We start from the raw sequence: 22,134 nt of genomic DNA, 5'->3' as shown, positions 1-22,134 counted from the left end.
CTTGTGAATTTTCCTATTTCTTCGGGACTAGTCAATCTTCTTTTAACACCTTTATAAAAGAAAGAGACCCCTTCCGGAAATTCCCATCGGAAGTCAATTCTATTCTTTTTAAGTAGTTGAACTAGTGGTTTATACGATTCCCTCCGTTTAAGCAACCTTATGGGGATGTCTTTAAATAAAATAATATAATGCCCATCGATGTATAATCTTTTTTCCCTGTTTCTTTGCAAAACCAAATTTCTCATCTCTCTGTCTTTAAATGTAACTAAACAGTCCCCTGGATATTTCCTGGCTTTATTTGTTTTAATTTTCATTCTATACGCATTTATGATTGTTCTAGCCACATCTTCCTCTTCCACTTCCATCCACTGTGCTATTGCCTTCACTAATCTTTCTTTTATATTCTCGTTTTGTACTTCTGGAATTTGTCTCAATCTTAAGTTAATCTCCCTCTGTTTTAGATCGTTCATTGCGATGGAGTCTTTAATTTCTTCCTGTATTTTGTTTAACTCTACTATCTCATTTCTCAATCTTTCCTCCTCTCGCTTCATCTCTTTCATTTCCTGCTTTGTCTTTTTTAGTCCCTCGTCCACTCTTTTTGAAACCTCTTTAATCTGTCCTTTTAGCTCGCTTACTGTCTCTTCAATCTTTTTGTCCATTTTTCCGATTTTGTTGTCCACCTGTTCCAATTTTGTTTCCAAATTTTTTTCGCTTTGTTTTATTTCTGCGAACATCCTCAGTATTTCTGTCCTAAATTCTGTTTCTTGTTTTGAAGCTCTCCTATCAGTTGGGGTACCTCCCTCTGCCCCTTTCTTCTGCGTATGTGACATTGTCCTTAAACCTTGGGAATTCCTTTTATGCCGAAAAAAAAAAGAAAAAAGAAAAAATGTAAATGTATTCCTTATAGTTAAACTATTCAGCTTTCAAATAGCCCCCAAGAGGTCTTAGTCCCTCGGGATAGTATAAACCTTCTTAAATTTAACCACTTGAAATAGTCCCTTGAAGTCACAGAGTCTGTTTCCCCAACAGAAAAAAAAAGAAAAAATAAATAAATAAAAAAACTATCCCTCCCCTCCAGAGATTTTAAAGAGGTTAGTTAGGTCCACCAACCAGATTCTAATTACACTCTTCCCGCCTCAATTCAGACCCTTCCACCCACTCTTTAACAACCACTTTAACAACCACTTTAACAACCACTTAGCCTGTGAGAGTCTGAATCTCCAGTTAATCTTTTCCAGAGTTTAGGTGCAATGCTTAATTTAGTCCAGCAGGGGGAGTCAGTTCTTAAGCAGAGTTCTTAAGTGTAAAGAGAGTTAGTCAATTAGTCTTTCCTGTTTGTGGATTCACGCTGTTCACACTGTTCTTCCCCCGTTCCTGCCTCTTCCCGTGGCCCAAATATTAAGTCCAAAAAAAAGATAGAGAGAGCATAACAAACATAGCAGATAAAGAAAGCTCCCAAACAGCAATACAATAGCAAACGTGATTCCGAATGTCCAAAGAGTAGTCTTCCCTACCCCCGGAGTTTTCTTATAAACCACTTGGCGTAATGTCTCACAGGAATCTTAGTAAAAGTCCTCTTAACAGTAATCTCCTTTTGTCTTTTTTTATGTAGATTGCTCTTTGTAGTTCTGTGTCTCCGTTGCCATGACGACTAAATTTTTTTCTAGTACCGCATTTCTCTGCCCTCCCTCGGTTGTTTCCCTTTCCCCTCTACAGTGGGAGAGGGTCTAATTTCAAAGTGAGTCAGTGGGGGAGGGACGGACAATGTAGCCACTAGCAGTAACTTACTTTCTCCTTCGGCTCTGCAAACCACACTGCGTCTTTTCCCACTGAAGACAAGCTAACGCTGAACTCGGCTGTTTCTCTTTCTTCTCAGATACTTCCTTACGCTCTCCCCTTTGCAATTTCCAGCACTCTTTCTGCGTATCTGAGTTTCTTTGTATCGAGGGCAAGGCGCTTAGCCTGCAGGCTTGAGGCTTCGCTAATTCGCCGCTGTAATGGCTGTAATGGCTGCCCAAATTGCCGTCTCTCGTTCCGTCGCTCTCTTCGCCTTTATACAAAGGCTACCTGACGACCAGACGAGTGACACCTTCGCACTGCTGGGCACCAAGACCTCTGGATACCCTCCAGAGGGTTAGCGGGAGTTTTGTCGCCCTCAAAAACTCCCAATTCGGCCGAAAAGCTAGAGCTCTCTCCGGAGAGACAAACCCTCGCCTGCAACCGGATCCGCGCCCGCCGGAAGTCCCACCAAGTGCTAATCAGCTTGAAGCATGCTACAAGTCTTTCATAACATTATTGATATAAGTAAAGAAACATCTCATGTGGGAAAAATAGACACAATGTTTCCTTAAGAATTAAAAATTCCAGCACTCTCCATATGCAGCAGAATGAGGTGGCCAAATGGACCATACTACTTCAAGATACAGGTGGGGAATAACACTTCTATGCGTAAAAACCAAAGCCTAGCACATCATAGAGAAGGTACTTGTCAATTAAAAAAGCTAGCCTTTCCCCTGCTTTGCTGGCTTTCTAGTTGCAGGGAACTTTTAGTGTGTGAAAGCAATTTTCCATTGCTGCTCTTGCAGTTTATTCGACAGTTTCAGATGTCTTTGTGTTGTTGTAAACAAAATCTGCCCTTATTCCTTTATTGGAGAACCTTGTAGGTTCTCCATCGGCAGGAGAAAATAACAGAGGCCAACCAGAGAATATTGAGAAGCAAAGCAGCTAGTAAGCCTGATCTTTATTAAACTGTTGCAACAGGGTGCTCCTCTCACACGCAGGAGAGGGGAGGAGGACCGCGAACAATGTGTGCTTGCCATTTTGAAATTCCCTGCCCTGGAGCTCAAGACCACCCCCACAAACATCATACCTACATCACAGAAAAGGGAAATTTCTACAATAGAAATTTGAATGTTGTTTTTCCTGTCTGCCAGGTTATCTGATAATGCCTTATCTGATTGCCTTTCCTGGTAGTCTGGCCATTCCTTTGAGATGGTAATTACCCAATTCCTGAGACAATGGGAAGCAAAGACAGACCACTGAATACATAACAGTGAAAATACATTATTCCTTTCCACTTGGGATAATCTTGCCATAAATGCCCAAAACTAGCCTGACTAAGGAGTGGTGGAGAGGTATACTTCTGAATATTCAATAATTCTATAACATTTGCAGTATCAGATTGAGGTCTGCTGCTTCACATCAACAAGCTGAAAGGATTTACTCTATGACTTTATACTTTCCTTAATGGTAAATATTAAGTAGGGTAGACAAATTGCAGCATTGAGCTATTGTAGTTCCCATGCCAATATTGTGTTGTTTAGTCGTTTAGTCGTGTCCGGCTCTTCGTGACCCCATGGACCAGAGCACGCCAGGCACTCCTGTCTTTCGCCATTTAAAATTCCTTCTTGCTCCCTGTCAGTGGAGGCTCATCCTTAAGGGGGACTGGGGCACTGCTCCACCAAGCTCAATTGCTTCTCTGCTGTCCTCCAACAGCCTGCTTCTTTCTTACATCCTCTCTAGGGTTGGCATGAGCAGTGAGCTCTTTCCTCCTCAGTCTCAGGCTGCCTTTGCAGAACTCAACGAGGGGAGAGGGGCATGCCCCACATGTCCAGGGGAGGAGAGGGGCAGGGAAGCTGCTGCTCAGGCTCCTTGAGTGAGCCAGGTCAGACGTGACCCGGAGGCGGAGCTGCTGCTGTGACTGGGAGCGAGGTGCACTGCGGCCACCCACCCTCCTGCTCTCTTCCCTGGGTCAGGCCTAACCTAAGGACAGAACTCTGGCCAGCAGAAGCAAAGCAGCTTAGGTCAGCTCCTTCTCACACAGAGCCAGGCACCAATGAGGGAGCCTGCTTTGGGGGCACCTGTTTGTGCCCCCTGCCACAAATTTGTGCCCCCACGGCCCACACATGCTACACTGTAGTTGGCTTCATCCATGGGCATAGCCAGCATTTTTGTTAGTGGGGGCAGGCCTTTTGTTAGGGGGTGAGAACCTCAGTTAGCTATGTATTTTTATTTATTTTTATTTAGTTGGCCCCCCTTGGCCACATCCATGGCTCCATCTATCATAACATTTTGGAAAGGCCCTGACCCACCCACCCCAACACTGATGTTGATTTTCTGAGATATCAGGCGCTCAAGCACAAGATTCCACCTAAACACTAGGACAGTGTTTCCCAACCTTTTTTGGGCAAAGGCACACTTGTTTGATGAAAAAAATCTCGAGGCACACCACCATTACAGCCCCGTGACGTCAGCGCGCAGCGTCACGCCGGGAGGGACGCACAAAAGTGTAAGTTTCAATTTTTTTCCCTCCCTTCCTGTGTAAAGGGGAATGCACTCTGCTAAGTAAAGGCACTTGCCACAGCAGCGTCAACGTCACAGCACCCACCGGCACCCAAGAGAGAAGGGGTCTCAGCAGCCCTTTTGCCAGGAAGAGGAGCAAGAACGAGAGGAGGAGGAGGAAGAGGAAGAGAGTCCCCCCCAAAAAACATTCTCCTTTTGATCTTCCTTATTTGCAATTCCTCATTGCAAAACAGCGGTTGATATACAGCTGATTTTTTTGTTATTACAGTCCCCACCCCCTCACCTAGAAAAACACCACCTGTCAATTTTATTATTATCATCATCATCATCATCATCATCATCATTATTATTATTATTATTATTATTATTATTATTATTATTATTATTCCCCGCCACTCTGGGAGGCTGAAGCCCTTTAAGGCTTCCTTCTGTCCACTCTCTGTGAATTACCTGCCCGGAGCGGGTTTCTGGGGGGGGGGCGCTGCTGCCGGTGTCCTCCCCGTCGAGTCTCGTCTTGCCCGGCGCGTGGCGGCCGCCCTTTCCCACACTCTGCCGGCTGCGCTGCCAAGCCCCGCGGCTCGGCCTGTCAGCGTTACCGGGCTCGGCGGGCGGTAATTCCCGAAGAAAGCCGGCGGCGCTTGAAGAGCTGGCAAGCCCCCATTTGCATGTCTGTTTTCCGCAGCCCTTGGAGAGGATTAAGTTCCCTCCTTCCTGCCGGGGAACCTCCAAGCTTTGGGGGTGGGGGGGGAGGAGGCAGCAAAGCGAGGCAGGAAGGAGAGCGCGGCTTGGCTCCTCGCTGCCGCCGCCCCGCCTCTCGCCGCCGGACTCGCCCGCCTCCCTCCAGGCAACATCTCGCGGCACACCAGGCAACATCTCGCGGCACACTAGTGTGCCGCGGAACAGTGGTTGGGAAACACTGCACTAGGAAGAACTTCCTGACAGTAAGAGCTGTTCGACAGTGGAATTTGCTGTCCAGGAGTGTGGTGGAGTCTCCTTCTTTGGAGGTCTTTAAGCAGAGGCTTGACAACCATATGTCAGGAGTGCTCTGATGGTGTTTCCTGCTTGGCAGGGGGTTGGACTCGATGGCCCTTGTGGTCTCTTCCAACTCTATGATTCTATGATTCTAAGTCAAACATAAAGAATCGCTGCTGTTTCTTTTTGTGTAGCCTGTTTAGACTGGAAATTTGCCTCAGTTTTTTATTCTCTAAGGAAGGTTCTGTAAAGTGCAGGATAATGTAGTAGCTCACAGCATGGCAGGATGATCCCAAGAAGCTCAGTTAGTTGGGGACATGGGCATAACCAGGGGGTGAAGCGGCCACCCCTAAATCAAGTAAATAAATAAAAATACAGAGAGTCTGATATTCCAGATGCAACCACACTTCTTCCTTAGGGCAGCCTCCTATTCATTTATTTCTTGTTGAAAGATAAAGAAGTGTTTTGCAGTGTAGCAGGAACCCCCCCACCCCAATCATTCTGTTTGTACAGACTTCACACACACTCACACTCACACACTACATACGCCACATTTCTGTTATAAATTCATAGAAAATCAACCATACATCGGATTTGCACTGTTCCATTTTATTTTACTCCATGTGACAAAGACTATCAAAGGGGGTGGCTTGGTTCTGGTCAGCCATAATCCCTTCACCATCCCAGCACATCCACAGGAGCCCTGCCCAGTTGCTATGTCAGCCCTGATAATCCCAGACAGAAGACAATCAAAATCACAAAGAACAGTGGATGGATTCAGCACAGACTGAAACAAAGGACAATAATCAGATTTTCCCTCTGGGGGCAGGAAACTGCAAACTCCCCTTTGTCACCTGGAAAGTACTCATGGGGAGGGGGAAAGGAGGAACCAGCCAGGTGACAGGACACTCAGGTTACCACCACAACTCCTCCTTCAACCCCTCCTTATACATCGGATTTGCACTGTTCCATTTTATTTTACTCCATGTGACAAAGACTATCAAAGGGGGTGGCTTGGTTCTGGTCAGCCATAATCCCTTCACCATCCCAACTTAGTTGGTCTTTAAGGTGCTACTGGAAGGAATTTTTTTTATTTTGACTATGGCAGACCAACACGGCTACCTATCTACTACCCTCCTTTCTGTAATGTATGCATGATGTCAACCCCTTCTGTAATGTATGCATGATGTCAACCCCTCCTTTCTGTAATGTATGCATGATGTTTCTGGGGGTGGGCTTGACCTAGAGGAGGGGAATTTCAAAAGTTTTTATAAGGTCTTGCAGGCCATTGTTCTGGGTCTTTCCTCTCTCTTGCAAGTGAAGGGAATACCCTGTTGCAACAGTTCAATAAAGGCCAAGCCTACAGGCTGCTGTTTTGCTCCAAGTTATCCTGGGCTGCCCAGGAAGACTCCCTGAGTGAGTGCTTGTGGGCCCTGCTTTTGCCACTTACCATCTGGCTTGGGGTGGGGCCTGGGGCCTCACAAGGACTGCGTGCTGCTTGCGGCCTGCTGCCCAGGAAGACTCCCTGAGTGAGTGCTTGTGGGCCCTGCTTTTGCCACTTACCATCTGGCTTGGGGCGGGGCCTGGGGCCTCACAAGGACTGCGTGCTGCTTGCGGCCTGCTGCCCAGGAAGACTCCCTGAGTGAGTGCTTGTGGGCCCTGCTTTTGCCATTTACCATCTGGCTTGGGGCGGGGCCTGGGGCCTCATAAGGACTGCGTGCTGCTTGCGGCCTGCTGCCCAGGAAGACTCCCTGAGTGAGTGCTTGTGGGCCCTGCTCTTGCCACTTACCATCTGGCTTGGGGCGGGGCCTGGGGCCTCACAAGGACTGCGTGCTGCTTGCGGCCTGCTGCCCAGGAAGACTCCCTGAGTGAGTGCTTGTGGGCCCTGCTTTTGCCACTTACCATCTGGCTTGGGGCGGGGCCTGGGGCCTCACAAGGACTGCGTGCTGCTTGCGGCCTGCTGCCCAGGAAGACTCCCTGAGTGAGTGCTTGTTGGCCCTGCTTTTGCCATTTACCATCTGGCTTGGGGCGGGGCCTGGGGCCTCATAAGGACTGTGTGCTGCTTGCGGCCTGCTGCCCAGGAAGACTCCCTGAGTGAGTGCTTGTGGGCCCTGCTTTTGCCACTTACCATCTGGCTTGGGGCGGGGCCTGGGGCCTCACAAGGACTGCGTGCTGCTTGCTGCCTGCTGCCCAGGAAGACTCCCCTGAGTGAGTGCTTGTGGGCCCTGCTTTTGCCACTTACCATCTGGCCTGGGGCGGGGCCTGAAGCCTCACAAGGACTGCGTGCTGCTTGCTGCCTGCTGCCCAGGAGGAGTCCCCTGAGTGAGTGCCTGAGGGCCCTGCTCCTCCCTGCCACTTACCACCTGGCCCGGGGCGGGGCCTGACAGGCCTCACTAGGACAGTTGTTACTGCCGGAGAGGCACAGAGTGTTTTTAAAATGTTTTTTAAAAATTTTCTTTGGATTTTTTGTATGTGGGGGGTGGGGGTGGGATGGATGTTTGGTTGGGCTTGGGGAATTATTATTTTTTTATTTTGATGTTTTTGTAATTTTTACATTTTTTTGTTTGTATTGTTTTATTGGTTTTGTTTGTTTGTTTAAGGTGTTATTTTGTTTTTAGGGGGAGGGTTCAGGGCTGCCGGGGAGTGGGCCCCAGCCCACAAAATGGCTGGGGCATGTTCCACAGGGGGGGATGCACTGGGACAACCGATCTCAGTGATCACGGGTAGGAGGAGGAGTTACGCTAAGACCAGACCATGTCATTACAGAGGAGGCAGGTTTAGTCGTTGTCTGAGGACTATCCCTGCCTCCGGGTCTGGTCCTGTCCGAATGGATACTAGAATCAGCAAGGGATACCCACGTGACCTGAAGGTGCTGCTGTGCAATGCCAGGTCAATGATTCGTAAGACCACTGCCATCCATGACTTGATCATGGATGGAGGATTTGACCTGGCATGTGTAACAGAGACTTGGTTGGATGAAGCAGATGGGCCTGTCCTTGCCGCTGCTTGTCCACCAGGTTTCTCTTACGCACAGCAACCCAGGTCACGTGGGCGGGGAGGGGGGGTTGCAGTGATTTTTAGGAAGTCATTAGTTTGCACCAGGCGTCCTATTGGGAAGACCCAGTTTTCTGAGTGCATGTTCTGGAAGTTGGGCAATAGGGGCAGTACAGGATTCCTTTTGGTGTACCGACCTCCCCGCTGCACCAAGGATTCCCTGCCCGAGCTGCTTCAGGTCGTGGCGGATGTTCTCCTGGAGACACCTAGCCTGGTCGTCCTAGGGGATTTTAACATCCATGCCGACACGACCTTACAAGGGGCCGCTCGGGACTTCGTGGAAAGCATGGCCTCCATGGGGCTGTCCCTGAATAAGTCTGGCCCAACCCATAGCCGTGGACATGCCTTGGACCTGGTGTTTACCTCTATGGATGTTGGTGATCTGACACTAAGTAAAAGCGAAATGAAAGAAGTGCCATGGTCAGATCACTTCCTGGTGCAACTGGACTTCTCTGCGACCCATCCCCTCTGCAGGGAGGTGGGACCAATTCGGATGGTCCGCCCCCGCCACTTAATGGATCCAAATGGTTTCCAGAGAGTGGTAGGGGATGCTTTATCCCATGTTGATGGCCTTTCAGCCGATTCCCTGGTGGCCCGCTGGAATGTGGAGTTAACCAGGGCTATTGACTGTTTGGCTCCGAAGCGCCCTCTCCGATTGCATGGAGCCCGGACAGCCCCGTGGTTTTCCACGGATCTGAGGGCAATGAAACAATCGTTGAGACGGCTAGAGCGCCGGTGGCGGATAACTCATTCCGAATCTGACCGGACACAGGTTAGAGCTCAACGTCGAGCCTACCAAGTGGCGATAGCGACGGCGAAGAAGAATTTCTTCACCGCCTCTATTGCATCTGCAGAAAACAGCAGCAGGAGACTTTTTCAGGTGGTTCACAATTTAGCGGAACCACCTGCAACATCGGGGCCCAGTACGGGCCACATGTTCTCCTGCAATGATTTTGCAAAGTTTTTTGCAGATAAAATCGCCCAGATTCGGGAAGAAGTAGACTCCACCGTGGGAGCAGGGCCGGGGCGGGAGAGTGCTAGAGTTCTGTCTAGTCAAGTTGAGTGGGATCAATTTCAATCTGTTACCTCCGAGGATGTGGACAGGCTGCTTGGACGAGTGAAACCAACCACCTGTCTCCTGGATCCTTGCCCATCCTGGCTTATAAAAGCTAGCCGGGAAGGACTGGGCGATGGGCTTCGTGGGGTGGTGAATGCTTCCCTCCGTGAGGGAGCCTTCCCAGACCCGCTGAAAGAGGCGGTTATTAAACCGCTTCTTAAAAAACCATCTTTAGATGCGGCCACGATGGCCAACTATCGCCCAGTCTCAAATCTTCCATTCCTGGGCAAGGTGATTGAGCGAGTGGTTGCTGAACAACTCCAGGCACGCCTGGAAGAAGCGGACCATTTGGATCCCTTCCAGTCGGGATTCAGGCCTCATCATGGGACTGAAACTGCCTTGGTCGCACTGGTTGATGATCTCCGGCGGGCTAGGGACAAAGGTGAGAGCTGTTTCCTAGTTCTGCTGGATCTCTCAGCGGCGTTTGATACCATCGACCATAGCATCCTTCTGGACCGTCTTGAGGGGCTGGGAGCTGGGGGCACTGTTATACAGTGGTTCCGCTCCTTCCTCCTGGGCCGTGTTCAGAAAGTGGTGGTGGGGGATGAGTGTTCAGACCCTTGGGCCCTCACTTGTGGGGTGCCTCAGGGTTCTGTCCTCTCCCCCATGCTTTTTAACATCTATATGAAGCCGCTGGGAGAGATCATCAGGAGGTTTGGGCTGGGTGTTCATCAGTATGCGGATGACACCCAGCTCTACCTCTCTTTTAAATCAGAACCAGTGAAGGCGGTGAAGGTCCTGTGTGAGTGTCTGGAGGCGGTTGGAGGATGGATGGCGGCTAACAGATTGAGGTTGAATCCTGACAAGACAGAAGTACTGTTTTTGGGGGACAGAAGGCGGGCAGGTGTGGAGGATTCCCTGGTCCTGAATGGGGTAATTGTGCCCCTGAAGGACCAGGTGCGCAGCCTGGGAGTCATTTTGGACTCACAGCTGTCCATGGAGGCACAGGTCAAATCTGTGTCCAGGGCAGCTGTTTACCAGCTCCATCTGGTACGTAGGCTGAGACCCTATCTGCCTGCGGACTGTCTCGCCAGAGTGGTGCATGCTCTGGTTATCTCCCGCTTGGACTACTGCAATGCGCTCTACGTGGGGCTACCTTTGAAGGTGACGCGGAAACTACAACTAATCCAGAATGCGGCAGCTAGACTGGTGACTGGGAGCGGCCGCCGAGACCATATAACACCGGTCTTGAAAGACCTGCATTGGCTCCCAGTACGTTTCCGAGCACAATTCAAAGTGTTGGTGCTGACCTTTAAAGCCCTAAACGGCCTCGGTCCAGTATACCTGAAGGAGCGTCTCCACCCCCATCAGTCTGCCCGGACGCTGAGGTCTAGCGCCGAGGGCCTTCTGGCGGTTCCCTCACTGCGAGAAGCAAAGCTACAGGGAACCAGGCAGAGGGCCTTCTCGGTAGTGGCGCCCGCCCTGTGGAACGCCCTTCCAGCAGATGTCAAAGCGATAAACAACTACCTGACATTCAGGAGACATCTTAAGGCAGCCCTGTTCAGGGAAGTTTTTAACGTATGACATTTTACTGTATTTTTGGTTTTTATGGAAGCCGCCCAGAGTGGCTGGGGAGGCCCAGCCAGATGGGCGGGGTATAAATAATAAATTATTATTATTATTATTATTATCCTGGTTGGTGTCTTTGCTTTTTGTCCAAGGGAGCCCTCAGATTTTTCCGTTAACAGCAGAAACTCGCAACAACCTTATATATCAAGAAGACACATGTAGTTCATAGTAACTGTCTTTCAGGGCAGTTTGTCTAGGAACAAAATCAAGTGTTGCTATGAACAGTGACTAGTCACTAGAATAATAAAATGAAAGCTGGAGGTGGGGTTCGGGGTGGGGTTAGTCTTTCTTTAAACAAACATGTAAGTATGGATGCTAAGCAGAAGAAGAAGTAAGACAAGCGTTTCTGTGGGGGAGGGAGTTTATTGACTGCTCAGATATAAGACTCACAACATCATTTTATAACCAAAGAAAGTGCCTTTATGTGACCATTAAAACAAATCAACTGGAATTACCGGTATATTCACAGAAAGCCTTTAGCAGAATCATTTCCTGTCCTCGGAATCCAGCTGGAAGTGTTGGGCGAGCCAACTGCATAATCAAAAAGGCCAGTAAGTTACTGTGAGACAAACAGAGGAAGCTGTGTTCCTTTTCAAATCTGTCTGTCAACAGTCACACACACCAAGCAAAAGCCACCCATAACAGACGTTTTCCTTGATAAATGGGAGAACTGTCTGATAATCAACAACCATATCATTTTATCCAGTAGTATTAGTTTGATCTGACGGAAACTGCACATTTCCCGAGAAGCACTGAAAGAATGCTTCATTTAACTACAAAACCCCAAATCTGGGATCCCATCACAACTGATGTTTGGTAAAAGTTTTGCAGCAAAACCCCCACATTTTGTAACACCCCATAGAGTAATTGATACATCAAACCGGGGTTCATAATTAATATCCAAAACCCAACATTGTCCGGTTCACTCCAAACTGGTCCAAAGTCTGGCAAAAGTTTTGTAGCATTTTGCCAGACATTGTAGAATTTTTTTAGCATTTTGCCCGACAAACCAAGTAAGTGACAGGGGTCATAAGGTCACCCCAAGACCCAACATTGCCTGATTCACTCCAAATCAAGGCCAAAGTCTGGCAAAATGTTTGCAGTAAAAACCGCATGTTTTGCAGTGCCCCCCAAACGGAGTGGTTCCTAGCACATCAGGAGGAAGAGTCAAGACAACCAAAAGTGGATAAATAGGTTGTATTTATTAAATATAACAACTTGAGGATCGGCAAAACTAGTCAGATTCGACCAATGTAACCAAATCAAATTACTGGTAAGTCTGGGCAGGTGTGCTTGTTCACCTCCACCCACAAACACGCAAGTGCTCAAACAGAGCTCTTTGCAGATCCTTAAGAATCATGTCACAACCCAAATCAGAAAGATGCATACCACCAGGTCTATACAACTGTGGGGCACAGAACATAATTCTGCCATGAGGGATATAAGCACCCACATTTTCAAACACAAACATCGTTGTAGAATGATTAGCTTTATGTCTTGCCCATCCACCTTCTTAGGAAGGCTGCCCCCACTCCATAAGCACCTCTACAACATTCCAAACCAAACTATGATAAACTCAGGGATGAGGAAGCACAGCTGATATTTAGTGATCTCAACTGAATTTACCTCACCAGATTGTTATCCCCAAGATGGATGACCAGAATATCAGGGTTAGGGTTAGGGCTAGGGCAGGGGATAGGTGGACGTTCAGGGTTAGGGTTAGTGCCTGGGGTTTTTTTTCCCATGCTTTTTAAGCTTCTAATGATATTGCTTCATTTTTATGAGACTGGATAATTCCAAAAAGTAAGCAAACTACCTGAAACGTAGCAAAACAAAGAGAAATGTGAAAACCAAAAGTGAGATACCAGAAACCCAACAAGGAAGGAATTCATGAAAAAGGAAAATTGCCAGACAGAGACTTTAATCAAATCATTACCAAATTCACCAGAATCCCAAAACCAATTGAAAAGAAGCAGAAATGTGAGAAGCAGAAGAAATACCACCAGAAACCCCCCAAAAGAGGGGGAAAGTAAATTGCGCAGAAACCCCAAAGCCAGTTAAACCTTGGTTTTGCATGGTGTGGGGGTGATTTTGCTTTTCCCTGAGATGTTTACTGCGTGAGTTTCTTGAATTTCTATTCAATTGGTTTTCTCATCTTTGGTGGATGTGGTTTGTTTCTGTTGTTTCTGGTTTGTTTTTGGGATTATGTTGAATTTTTTCTGTGGTTTTCGTTTCATAGATTCTTTTATATAAATTACAATTGTGAAATATACTCAGAGTCTTGTATGTATTTCATGCTCTTTATTGCCCCCCCCACCTCAGGCTTTTATATACATTATTTACACAATGAGTCCCGTCTGACTGGCTAACTCTGCTTCCCTCTTGGAGCCTGATTGGCCTGCAGGAAAAGACCAATCAGTTGTTGCATTCTAGGATCCAAGGTTAGTACATAACAGATTGGGTGCTGGATTTATGGTGAGTTTGCTTCATTTCTAGGTTTTTTGGGTTTTGCACCTTTGAGAATATTAATTTGTATGAGATCTGATAATCCCAAGAATAAAAGGAAAACCACCAGAAATGAAGCAAAACCACCAGAAATGTCTAATGACCATTCCAACAATGAAGTCAACCACTAAAAACACAAAAACCTACTGAAAAGAAGCAGAAGGACCATGTAAAAGCAACATCAATGGAAACTGACAAAGAAGCCAACCAACCCCAAACAAAGCAGATTCACCAGAAACCCCCAAAGCATTCAAAAGTATTACCACCAGAATGCAAAAACAAGAAAACTTCTCAAAAGAAGCAATAAAGCAAAAGTCCAAAAAACAAGCTAAACCAATGGAAAAGAAATGAAGCCAGCTGCAAACGAAGCACATTCACCAGAAACCCAAGACTAAGTGAAAACTAGTATGCTGTGTTGGTTAATTTCTGTTGCTTGAAGTGCTTTTGGACTCCCACAAATTGCATGCTTGTTGAGTTTCTGGTTTTGCTTTTTAAAAACTGGTTTCCAGTTTCTTGTGGCATTGCTTTGTAATTGGTGGCTTTACTGCTTTTTTGTTTTCTGCTGATTTGTTTAATTTGGGGTGGTTTTGCTTGTTTTTTGCATTTAATTGTTTTGCTTCTTTTACTTTGAATGGTTCTGCGGTTTTGGGTGAGATTGTTTCTTTTCCATTGATTTGGCTTGGTTTTCATGTCTCCTGGTTTTGCCTCATTTTGGGAATATTTCTTGGTTTTTGTGCTTCTGGTGGTATGTCTTCAATTTTTTGGCATAACCAAGCCAAAACACCAGAAACACAGAAACAAATCATAAAGAAGCAGAGCTACCAGAAATCCAAAGCAAATTAATCAGAAATCCAAACAACCTATGAAGATGATGCAATACCAAAAGAAACACAAAAGCCAATTAAAAAACTGCTAAATGAAGCAACACCACAAGAAACAAAGAAAGCCTCATGACCTACGAAATGAAACAATAACACAAAACACCACAAAAAGAAGCAAAGCGTTTAGGATTAGGTTTGGGTAAAGGTTAGGGTTACAGTGAGAGTTGGGTTTGAGTTGGATTAGGATTAGGAGTTAAAGTTGGGGTTGAGTTACGGTAAGAGAAGAACAGCAGAAGGAGAAATATAATTTTATTACTTAGGGTTAGGGTTAAATTGGGTTTAGACTGAGGCTTAGGTTTGGGTTAAGTTTAGGGTTAGAGTGAGGATTAGGTTTGAGTTAGGGTGAGCACTAGGGTTAAGGTTTGGTATTGGGTTGGATGTGAGTTAGGGTAAGAGAAGAACAGCAGCAGGAGCAGTATAATTTTATTATTTATACTCCACCCAAGTCACTTGTGGCCGCTTTCAATAAAAGGTAAAAACATGAGCGCACTCTAAGTGAATGCTCATGAATGTAGAAACTCTTACTTCCCATAGAATTCCCAAAGAAGACCTGGGAATTGTAGCTCTGAGCTTCTTTGCAGAGGGTTGGACTAGATGACCCTTGGGTTCCCCTTCCATCTCTACTAGGATGCTCCCTGTCTCACTCTCACTCACTCACTCACACACACACTAATCCTCTCCTTTTCCTGGCAGTTTCACCTTTTTCTGCACTCCTAGCACGGAAGGGCAGAAGAGGCTGTGCTACCGCCATGTTGGGCGAGGGCAGGGGTACCGGAAGGAGATGCCACCGGAGGAGAGGCAAGAGGACAGGAAAGGGAGGGAAACGGGCGGAAGAGCCTGTGCTGCCGCCATCTTGGGCGAGGGCAGGGGTACCGGAAGGAGGTGCCACCGGAGGAGAGGCAAGAGGAAAGGAAGAGGAGGGAAACGGGCAGAAGAGCCTGTGCTGCCGCCATCTTGGGCGAGGGCAGGGGTACCGGAAGGAGGTGCCACCGGAGGAGAGGCAAGAGGACAGGAAGGGGAGGGAAACGGGCGGAAGAGGCGCTGCGACGTTGGGCCAGCAGAGACGTGCCGAGCCAGGCTGGCCCTCTCTCTTTCTCCCGCCCACTCTCTCTCGACCCCGCTCTCCCCAGGGGGCAGCCCTGCCCCCCGCCCCGCCCTCACCTGCCTTTCTCCCCCAGTGGCCTTCCTCTCGTGCCCCTTGGCGGAGGGATGGGGCGGGTGGGCCGCGGAAGTTTATATACAAGAATATACATACCTAGATATAGGTGTCCGTTTGTAAATAAATAAAAATAAAACGGATATATGTATATGTGTGTGTATATATGCAGTGCTTCTTTTCTAAAAAAAATGATTGGGGGTACTCTCATTTTGACTCAAGAAAATCGCCATTTTTTAGTTCAAACCGGGGAAAATAAATACAGTAAATGGACAAAAGTACATTCACAAAATGTTTTATGCATTCCTCTGTGCCCCCCCCCCCGAAAAAAGCACTGTATATGTTCTGCCAAGGGCAGGGTTATTTCTGGATCTGGAGCCAATAAGCACACCAGTGGATGAAGAATAAGCAATGCTTTATTTGCATAAGGTTTTTTTTTGTTTTTTTTTAATAATAAATTTTATTGATTTTCCATGCAATTATACATTTTTATCCAAAATACAACCAATTATCTCCTTTTTTGAACTTCCTTCAGCGTCTCTGATAATCATCCATATTTATAACTTTAATTACACATTCCCTTCTTTCGTATTGCCATTATACCTCCCTTCCCCCACTATTTCATATTAACAATATTTCTCTATTTTTACAGTGCCTCTTGAAATCCCACTAGAGTTGTGTTCACGCCGCATACGTTTTTCAGATAATCTACGAACTTTCCCCAGTCTTCGATGAACTTTTGGTCTTTGGTGTATCTGATTTTCCCAGTTAATTTGTCCAATTCCGCATAATCTGTCAATTTCAGTCTCCATTCTTTTATCGTCGGTATTTCCTCTTGCTTCCATTTCTGGGCCAACAAGATTCTGGCTGCCGTTGCTGCATATTGAAAGAGTTTACAGTCTTTTCTTCTTATGTCCTTTCCTAAGATCTCTAAAAGAAAAGCCTCCGGTTTTTTTGCAAAAGTCAGTGGCGTAGCGTGGGTTGTCAGCACCCGGGGCAAGGCAAGCAATTTGCGCCCCCTAACCCGTGGATTTGCGCCCCCTAACCCTAACCCCCAGATGTTGCGCCCGGTGCGGCCGGCCCCCCCTGCACCCCCCACGCTACGCCACTGGCAAAAGTATATCTTAACAGTTTTTTCATTTTATTGTATATCATTTCCCAAAAGCTTTTCACTTTCTTATTCCCACCACACATGAAAGAACGTCCCTTCTTTTTCTTTACATTTCCAACATTTGTTACACGTCTTATACATCTTTGCTAACTTTACAGGTGTGATGTACCATCTGTAAAACATTTTCATAACATTTTCTTTCAGTGCCGTGCATGCAGTAAATTTTATATTCTCTTTCCACAATTTTTCCCATTCATCAAATTGAATATTATACCCAAAATCTTTGGCCCACTGTATCATTACCGATTTAACCTCTTCATCTTTCGTATGCCATTCCAACAATATCTTATACATTTTTGACCGAGTTTTATATTAATTGTTTATTATGTCTATTTGAAATTTAGATTCTTTTTCTACATAACCCCTTTCTTTTAAGTCTTTTTTAAACATTTCATTTACTTGAAAGTAATGCAACCAATCATATACATAATCTTTAACTTGTTCAAATGGTTTCAATTTCCATTTTCCTCCTTCTTTAATTACCAATTCACCATATGTACTCCAATTACCTCTCATATTAATTTTCTTAACACTCATTACCTCCAGCGGAGATAGCCAATAAGGGACTTTTGGCTCCAATATATTTTTGTATCTATCCCATACTTCTATTAAAGAACTCCTGAAAATGTGGTTTCCCGCTCAGGCTTGTGCGATTTTGAATATGACACCTGAAGCTGGAGGATGCCCCACGGCGATTGGTGGAGCTGGGATTGGGCTGAGGTGGGTGATGAAGGTGGGGCTCACACAAGGCACCCCTAAGTGTCTGGGTCAGGAGGGATGACCATTGAGTGCCTCCAGCTCACAACCCTGTGTGGTGGGCTGAGGGGATGGGAATGAATCATCCCAATAACAATTTACACCCGGCTGGGTGTGAACGGAGCTGATTCAGCCCTCTCTTTCTCTCCCGATAAGTATTTTCTATTTTCTAGGGTGCTAGTCTCCGTCCAGGTGGGCGCCGTGCCACCCGCCTCGCAAGCGAGACTCTTCCGCTACCACTACCAGCTTTCCAGGGAGAAAGTGGCAAGTCAGGGTTTGCTTGGGCCAATGGAACTCCCTGCCAAAGGAAGAGCCTCCGGCACTTGAATCCACTGCCCACCTGACTCTTCTTTTCATCTCTCAGCTGGCACCGAGTTCTGGTTGGGCCTGGCAAGAGGAGAAGCTTCTGGTCGACAGCAGTGGCAAGTTTCAGGCAAGCCTTCTCAGAAAGTTTGGGGGCTGTGGGACTGCCTGCCACTGGAGTTGCTATAATAATGAATTTTCCTTATGTTATTCCTGTTAAACTCCTTTTAAAGGTGACAGTGTTTGTCCACTTTTGGGACTGCCTGCCACTGGATGCCCTATAAAGATATGGGGCTTTTCAGCATGAAAAAGAAATCCCAATGACCCCTTTGGGACTCACTGCTACAGTGCCGGAGGGGCTTTGGAACTCCCTGCCACTTTGAAATGCCTCTCTGGGCGAGGCGTTCAGCAGGTGGTGGGTTCGAATTCCTCCCTGGCAGGAATGCAGACTTAAAGCTGCTAGTCTGAACCCGTGTCTTGCGGTGGACAACATAGCGTACGCAGCCGGAGGTGGGTGCGAGGAGCAGTGCCAGGGGAGCAGCAAGGAAGGTGAAGAAGCCCAGCAATTGGTGGATCCAGGGTTTGAGAGACAGTATTTTTGCACGGCTTCTTTCCGGCCAGAGCAAAGAAAAGTGACCATGAGAATAGAGATAATTTATTAAATTTATCTGCTTTATCTGGTTCAATAATTATAATAATTATAATTATTATTTAATTATATATTCTAATTTTAATAATTACAATTACAATAAGAAAAGTAATCAAAATCACAATAAGAAAAATTGCAATCATTATTATAATTATAATCACGATAGCAATTTTTCTTTCTAAACACACAGACACAGGTAGAAGCCCAGAATGGTAGAGCTAGAAGGGACCCTGGTGGTCATCCAGTCCAATCCCCTGCAATGCATAGACACACAGGCACATACTTTCTGCCCCCAGGGAGCAGAGGCCCCACCCTGCCTTGGGGGGTGCCGTCACTTTGCATTTGTAGGACCGGGTCTGGATTGCGGAGCTGCCCGTTGGTGGACTAACAGGCTCTCCCCCTTCTCCCAAGAAGCCTGCCCAGAAAAGAGAAGTCTGCCTCAGAGATAGTAGTCTGCCCAGAGACAGCCTGTTGGTTGGTTAACAGTAAAGGTAAGGTGAAGTATAATAAGCCTAAAGAAAGCAAAACAGGTTGTTTTGGGTTCCGTCTACATAGAAAGAAGAATCTTGGATTTTGCTTATTAAAAAGTCGTGTTCTTTGGTGTTAATGCACATTTACCCAAAAATCGCAAAGTGAATGTAATGCGACCAAAATAAAGAAACACCATATTTCCTCTTCCATATGCTTCTTCCAGTAGACGAATAAGCTTTGAGAGGGCTTATTTGAATTTGCATGGTGTTTTGGGGGTTTGCACTAGAATCACACAACCAAAGCAAAAAGAATGCACATTCAACCAAAAATCGCAGTGAAATGTTTGTTATCAGCCAAAATCAAACATAGGTTGTTTAACTTAATCTCAATCGAAAGAGGACGAATAAGCTTGGATTGCATTTCGGTATTCATTTACCCACAAACTGCAAATCGAAGTGTCATAAGCATAAACAAAGCAAAACAGGTTGTTTTGGATACCATCTACATAGAAAGAAGAATCTTGGATTGCACTTATTTCAAAGTCGTGTTCTTTGGTTCTAATGTACATTGACCCACAAATCGCCAAGTGAGTGTAATGAGCCTAAAATGACAAAACACCATTGTCAGGGGTTCAGGAGCAGAGGCGAGGGCAAGGGAGGAAACAGAGAGCGAGGGGGAGGAGTCCGAAGGAAAGATGAGCGATGACGGCGACCCGAGATCTCCGAGTCTTTCCAGTGAATCGGAAGATTCACAGAAAGGAGCGCCAGTGACCAGAGCAAGGGGGGAGCTTAGGGGGACACCCCAGGAAGAAGGGACAAAAGGGGGTTCAGAGAGCAGCAGTTGGAAATCGGGGCCAACGTCCCCAACAGAGCGCAGTGGGGAGGAAGGGCGCCAGGCATCGGGATACGGCGGCTCGCCGCAGGGGGGAGGGCATGAGTCAGGAGTGGCCACACCTCCATCGGAGAGCGAAGAAACGGTCAAGCGGAAAGTGGAAGGTTGGGCGCGCGCGCCAAGTTCAAATGCACAGGAAGGCGGCACAATAAGCAGCCCGGAAAGGGAGCCAGGTCCTAAAGCCCGCCGCAAGGAGACAGAAGGGTCCGGGGGGTCAGCGTCAGAAGAGTCCCGGAAGGAAGAGACCACGGGGGGCAGAGGGACCCAGAGAAGAAAGGAAAGGCGGAAAAGGTGGAGTAAGGCTAGGGTATTAAGTTGGTGTACAGGAGGCGGGGACTCAGACGGAGCTTCGCCGGTCTAGCTGATAAGACGTAGGGCTGCACGCTGCAGCTTGGAATTGGAAACTGTAACTCAATAAAGACTTTTATAAAGTGAACGCTGGCTAGCGTGATCCTCTGTGAGCTAGGGTCTGGAAGCAGCCCTGACAACCATATTTCTGCTTCTTTCTCTGCATATGGAAGACGCATAAGCTTCGACGCATAAGCTTCGAGGCTTATTTCAATTCACAGGGTGTTTTTTGGGTTTGCACTAGAATCACACAACCAAAGCAAAAAGAATACACATTCAACCAAAAATCGCAGAGTGAAATGTTTTTTATCAGCCAAAATCAACCATAGGTGTTTAAATTCATCTCAATAGAAAGAGAACGAATAAGCTTGGATTGCTCTTTCGGTGTTCATTCACCCACAAATAACAAGGCAAAGTGTAATAAGCCTAAAGAAAGCAAAACAGGTTGTATTCGGTTCCATCTGCATAGAAAGAAGAATCTTGGATTTCGCTTATTTCAAAATCATGTTCTTTGGAGTTAATGCACATTTACCCAGAAATCGCAGTGTATGTAATGAGACCAAAATAACAAAACAACATATTTCCGCTTCCATATGAGTAGAAAGAAGACGAATAAGCTTCGATTGAGCTTATTTCAATTCATAGAATCATAGGTGGAATTAGCATGGTGTTTTTTGGGTGTGCACCAGAATCACACGACCAAAGCAAAAAGGTGTTTTGGGTTCCATCTACATAAAAAGAAGATGATAACGCTCTCATTGGTGTTTTTTGGGTTAGATGCACATTCAACCAAAAATCGCAGAGCGAAATGTGTGTTATCAGCCCAAATCAAACATAGACGTTTTAGTTAATCTCAATAGAAAGAGGACGAATAAGCTTGGATTGCTCTTTAGGTGTTCATTCACCCACAGATTCCAAGCGTAAAAAAAGCAAAACAGGTTGTTTTGGGTTCCCTCTACATAGAAAGAAGAATCTTGGATTTCGCTTATTTCAAAATCATGTTCTTTGGAGTTAATGCACATTTACCCAGAAATCGCAGTGTATGTAATGAGACCAAAATAACAAAACGGCATATTTCCGATTCCATATTCGTAGAAAGAAGACGAATAAAGTTCGATTGGGCTTATTTCAATTCATAGAATCATAGAATCATATAGTTGGAATTAGCGTGGTGTTTTTTGGGTTTGCACCAGAATCACACAACCAAAGCAAAAAGGTCTTTTGGCTTCCATCTACATAGGAAGAAGATGAAAACGCTCTTGTCAGAGCTGCTTCAAGATCCTAGCTCACAGAGGATCACGCTAGCCAGCGGTCATTAAGTAAAAGTCTTTATTGAATTACAGTTTCCATTCTCACGCTGCTGTCTGCAACTCTACGTCTACTAGCTAGATCGGCGAGGCTCCGTCTGAGTCTCCGCCCCGTGCGCACCAACTTAATATCCTAGCCTTGCTCCACCTTTTCCTCCTGACTGTCCTCCTCTGGGTCCCTCTACCCCCCGGGGCTTCTTCCTTCCGGGATTCTTCTGACGCTGACCCGGACCCTTCTGCCTCCTTGCGCCGGGCTTTAGGACCTGGTTCCCTTTCGGGGCTGCTCACTGCGCCGCCTTCCTCTGCATTTGAACTTGGCGCGCGCGCCCAACCTTCCACTTTCCTCTTAACCGTTTCTTCGCTCCCCGATGGAGGTGTGGCCACTCCTGACTCCTGCCCTCCCTCCTGTGGTGAGCTGCCAGCGCTTCCCCCCTGGCTCCTTTCCTCTTCCCTGCTTCCTGGCGGTGACGCTGGTCCCGATTTCCAGCTGCTCCCCCCTGAGTCTCCTCTGGCTCTATCTTCCTGGGGTGCCTCTCTAGATTCCCCCCTTGCCCTGGCCACTGGTGCTCCTTTCTGTGAATCCTCTGATTCACTGGAAAGACTGGGAGATCTCGGGTCGTCGTCATCACTCATCCTTTCCTCTGTCTCCTCCCCTTCGCTCTCTGTTTCCTCCCTTGCCCGT

General features: G+C 46.8%; 1 long non-coding RNA gene across 1 annotated transcript; it reads right to left on the bottom strand.

The window, feature by feature from the left end:
* Positions 1 to 11,357: 11,357 nt before the first annotated feature.
* LOC308587712 lies at positions 11,358 to 15,211 on the bottom strand. Its single transcript, XR_014008518.1, has 2 exons — positions 15,100 to 15,211; positions 11,358 to 11,545 (listed from the first exon to the last, which is right to left on the bottom strand). It is a non-coding gene; the product is annotated as an uncharacterized lncRNA (long non-coding RNA).
* Positions 15,212 to 22,134: the final 6,923 nt, after the last annotated feature.

Source organism: Podarcis bocagei (genome assembly GCF_964188305.1).
Source record: "Podarcis bocagei genome assembly, chromosome: 5".
Taxonomy (NCBI): domain Eukaryota; kingdom Metazoa; phylum Chordata; class Lepidosauria; order Squamata; family Lacertidae; genus Podarcis; species Podarcis bocagei.
Note: the sequence above shows the minus strand (reverse complement) of the source record. Positions and strands in the feature narration are given on the sequence as shown.